The sequence below is a fragment of the Pongo pygmaeus genome, chromosome 6 (genome assembly GCF_028885625.2).
Source record: "Pongo pygmaeus isolate AG05252 chromosome 6, NHGRI_mPonPyg2-v2.0_pri, whole genome shotgun sequence".
Taxonomy (NCBI): Eukaryota; Metazoa; Chordata; class Mammalia; order Primates; family Hominidae; genus Pongo; species Pongo pygmaeus.
The window spans coordinates 121104218-121109446 of record NC_072379.2 but is presented as its reverse complement, the minus strand read 5'-3'; positions in this window follow the sequence as shown (position 1 = coordinate 121109446).

Here is a 5229-nt window from a genome sequence, read left to right as displayed (position 1 = left end):
AGGTTCTAATAGTTTATTTGTTTGGTTAGCTGAAATATGGATTAAAAGATGGCCTACTGTGAGCAAACTGGAAATGCCTGATTTTCCTTGGTTTATGTAGAGGAAGGAATCCAAAGGCTTAGGGAGATTGGGATGCTAGAGTGGATTAGTCACTTTAGACCTATTCATCCCAGCTGGGAGGATCCAGAAGATACAACCTTGAACTGTGCTTTGTGAAATAGATTTGTGAGGGAAGCACCTGCATCTTTGAAGAGCTCTGTGATTGCTCTTCTCTGCATTCCAGATCTAACAGTGGGAACCACAGTCACTCAGCTACAAAATTTACATGCAATGGGAATAATTGGATCCCAAGTTGGCAGCTCCCAAGTGGAGGTACTCAACCATCAAAGGTAAGGTGGGCATAGCTACTGTAATAGACAGCAGAGGCAAAGCAACAATCAGAATAGTCTGACTCGTGTAGAGCTCTGGCATTGGTTAATTAATTGCAGTGTTCCTAGAAGTGAAATTATAGGAAGCCTACTGCATTCCTACTTAATTTATATAAGCAGAAAACTTCCAGGTTGAGTGGACAAAAGACTAATTTGAATTATAAAGGTAGAGCATAATGACCCCTCAATCAATTTCCAGACAAGCCAGTTTACAGACCCAGAACCCCTCGAATGAAAGGGAGGCTGAGTCCCCTTGAGGAAGGACCCCTCCACACTACTGACAATTTATGCTGTTAATCTTTCTTCCATCCTTTCCCAAGGAGACCTCTAGCATTTTAACAGGGTAGCTGTGCACTGGGGAAAGGGAAATGACAAGACATTTCAGGGACTACTGGACACTGGCTCTGAGCTGACATTGATTCCAGGGGACCCAAAACATCATTGTGGTCCTCCAGTTAAAGTAGGGGTTTACGGAGGTCAGATAATTATGGTGTTTTGCTCAGGTCTGACTTACAGTGGGTCCAGTGGGTCCCTGGACTCATCCTGTGGACATTTCCCCAGTGTCAGAATGCATAATTGGCATAGACATACTTAGCAGCTGGCAGAACACCCAAATTGGCTCCCTGATTGGTAGAGTGAGGGCTACTATGGTGGGAAAGGCCAAATGGAAGCAATTAAGGCTACCTCTACCTAAAAAAAACAGTAAATCAAAAACAATATCACAGCCCTGGAGGGATTGTGGAGATTAGTGCCACCATCAAGGACTTGAAAGACACAGGGGTGTTGATTCCCACCACATACCCATTCAACTCTCCTATTTGGCCTGTGAAGAAGACATATGGATCTTGGAGAATGACAGTGGATTATCATAAGCTTAACCAAGTCATAACTCCAAGTGCAGTTGCTGTACCAGATGTGGTTTAATTGCTTGAGCAAATTAACACATCTCCTGGTACCTGGTATGCAGCCATTAATTTGGCAACTGCCTTTTTCTCCATTCCTGTCCATAAGGCCCACCAGAAGCAATTTACCTTCAGCTGGCAAGGCCAGCAATATACCTTTACTGTCCTACCTCAGGGGTATATCAACTCTCATTTTGTATCATAATCTTGATCACTTTTTGCTTCCATAAGATACCACATTACATTGATGACATTATGCTGATTGGATCCAGTGAGCAAGAAGTAGCAAATACACTGAACTTATTGGTGAGACATCTGTGTGCCAGAGAATGGGAAATAAATCCATAAATCTGATTAACATCTAGGGACCTTCTACCTCAGTAAAATTTATAGGGTTTCAGTGGTGTGGGGCCTGTCAAGATATTCCTTCTAAGGTGAAGGATAAGTTGCTGCATTTGGCCCTTCCTACAACCAAGAAAGAGGGACAATACCTAGTGGGCCTGTTTGGATTTTGGAGGCAACACATTCCTCATTTTGGTGTGTTACTCTGGCCCATTTATTGAGTGACCTGGAAGGCTGCCAGTTTTGAGTAGGATCCAGAAGAGGAGAAGGCTCTTCAACAGGTCCAGGCTGCTGTGAAAGCTGCTCTGCCACTTGGGCCATATGACCCAGCAGATCTAATGGTTCTTCACGTGTCAGTGGCAAATAGGGATGTTGTTTGGAGCCTCTGGCAGGGCCCCATAGGTTTATTACAGTGCTCTAGGATTTTGGAGCCAGGCTCTGCCATCTTCTGCAGATAACTACTCTCCTTTTGAGAGACAGACCTTGGCCTGTTACTGGGCTTTGATGAAAACTGAACATTTGACTATCAGTCATCAAGCCACCATGTGACCTGAACTGCCTATCATGAACTGAGTGCTTTCTGACCCATCTAGCCATAAAGTGGGTCATGAACAGCAGCATTCCGTCATCAAATGGAAGTGAATATACGTGACTGGGCTCGAGCAGGTCCTGAAGGCCCAAGTAAGTTACACGAGAAAGTGGCTCAAATGCCCATGATCTCCACTTCTGACACCTTGCCTTCTCTCCCACAGTCTGCACCAATGGCATCTTGGGGAGTTTCCTATGATCAGTTGAGAGAAGAAAAGGCTACAGCCTGGTTCACAGATGGTTCTGCATGATATGCAGACACCACCCCAAAGTGGAAAGCTGCAGCACTGCAACCCCTTTCTAGGACATCCCTGAAGGACAGCAGTGAAGGGAAATCTTCCCAGAGGGTAGAACTTTGAGCAATGCATCTGGTTGTGCACTTTGCATGGAAGGAGAAATGGCCAGATGTGTGATTATATACTGATTCATGGCCTGTGGCCAGTGGTTTGGCTGGATGGTCAGGGACTTGGAAGTATAATTGGAAAATTGGTGACAAAGAAATTTGGGGAAGAGGTATGTGGGTGGACCTCTCTGAGTGGTCAAAAACTGTGAAGATATTTATATTTCATGTGAGTGCTCACCAAGGGTGACCTCAGCAGGACTGTTTACTAATCAAATGGATAGAATGACTCATTCTGTGGACACCACTCAGCCTCTTTCCCCAGCCACCGCTGTCATCACCAAAAGGGCCCATGAACAAAGTGGCCATGGTAGCAGAGGTGGAGGTTTCACATGAGCTCAGCAACCTGGACTTCCACTCACCAAGGCTGACCTGGCTACAGCCACTGCTGAGCGCCCAATTTGCCATGGCAGAGAGCAACATTGAGCCCTCCATATGGCACCATTTCTCGGGGTGATCAGCCAGCTACTTGGTGGTGGCAGGTTGGTTATATTGGACCTCTTCCATCATGGAAAGGGCAGAGGTTTGTCCTCACTGGAATAGACACTTACTCTGGATACGGGTTTTCCTATCCTGCATGTAGTGCTTCAGCCAAGACAACCACCCGTGGACTCACAGAATGTCTTATCCACCCGCATGGTATTTCACACAGCATTGCCTATGAGCAAGACACTCACTTTATGGCTAAGGAAGTGTGGCAGTTGGCTCATGCCCATGGAATTCACTGGTCTTACCATGTTCCCCATCATCCAGAAGCAGATGGATTGAAAGAACTGTTGAATGGCCTTTTGAGGTCACAATGACAACACCAACTAGATGACAATACATTGCAGGGCTGGGGCAAAGTTCTCCAGAAGGCTGTGTATGCTCTGAATCAGTGTCCAATATATGGCACTGTTTCTCCTGTAGCCAGGTTTCACTGGTCCAGGAATCAAGGGGTGGAATTGGAAATGGCACCATTCACCATCACCCCTAGTGATCCACTAGAAAATTTTTGCTTCCTGTTCCCATGACATTATGTTCTGCTGGCCTGGAGGTCTTAGCTTCGGAGGGAGGAATGCTGCCATCAGGAGACACAATAACAATTCCATTAAACTAGAAGTTAAGATTGCCACCTGGACACTTTGAGCTCCTCCTACCTTTAAGCCAGCATGCTAAGAAGGGATTTACAGTGTTGGCTGGGGTGATTGATCTGGGCTATCAAGATGAAATCAGTCTACTACTCCACAATGGAAGTAAGGAAGAGTGTATGTGTAATACAGGAGATGCTTTAGGGCATCTCTTAGTATTACTATGCCCTGTGATGAAGGTCAATGGGAAACTACAATAGTCCAATCCAGGCAGGACTACAAAGGTCCAGACCTTTCAGGAATGAGGGTTTGGGTCACTCCACCAGGAAAAAACCATGACCTGCTGAGGTGCTTGCTGAAGGCAAACGGAATACAGAATAGGTAGTAGAAGAAGGTAGTTATCAATACCAGCCTACAACCACACAACCAATTGCAGAAATGAGAACTGTAATTGTCATGAGTATTTCCTCCTTCTTTTGTTAAAAACATGTTTGTGCATGTATACACTTGTACTAAGAAAATATCTTCATTTTATTTCCTTTTTCCTTTAACATGTGACATAATATTTATTGACTTCATATCAGCATTTAAGTGTTGTTAACTTTATGTAATAGCATTTGGGTTGGGAATTGGTGCACTTCTGGTTGCATGAAAGATAGTTGTATTATGTTAGGCATAATTATGATCTTATTATTGTCTTTATTTGAAGATGATGTATGATCTCAGGAGATGTGTATGGATTGAAGTTGACAAGGGGTGGACTTGTAATAGTTAATACTGAGTGTCAACTTGATTGGATTGAAGAATGCAAAGTATTGGTCCTGGGTGTGTCTGTGAGGGTGTTGCTAAAGGAGATTAACATTTGAGTCAGTGGTGTGGGAAGGGCATACTGACCCTTAATCTGGGTGGGCACAATTCACTCAACTGCTGGCATGGCCAGAATAAAAGCAGGCAGAAGAATGTGAAAAGACTAGACTGGCTTAGCCTCCCAGCCTATATCTTTCTCCATGCTAGATGCTTCCTGCCCTCAAACATCAGACTTCAAATTCTTCAGCTTTGGAACTTGGACTGGCAACATTGCTTCTCAGCTTGCAGATGCCCTATTATGGGACCTTGTGATTGTATGAGTTAATGCTCCTCAATAAACTCCTCTCCATATATATATATATAGTTCTAGATATATAATCAAATATATATCCTATTAGTTCTATATATACAAAATAGGATATATATTATATATAATAGGATATATATATACACATGTATAATAGGATATATATAGCCTATTAGTTCTATATATAATAAGATATATATAAAAAATAGGATATATATAATAGTATATATATAATGGGATATATACACACATATATAATAGGATATATATACATATATATTGTATTAGTTCTGTCCCTCTAGAGGACCATGACTGATACAAACTTTGTAGGTATTTTGATAGAGGGTGCATTGAAATCTCTAAATTGCTTTGGGTAATATGAACA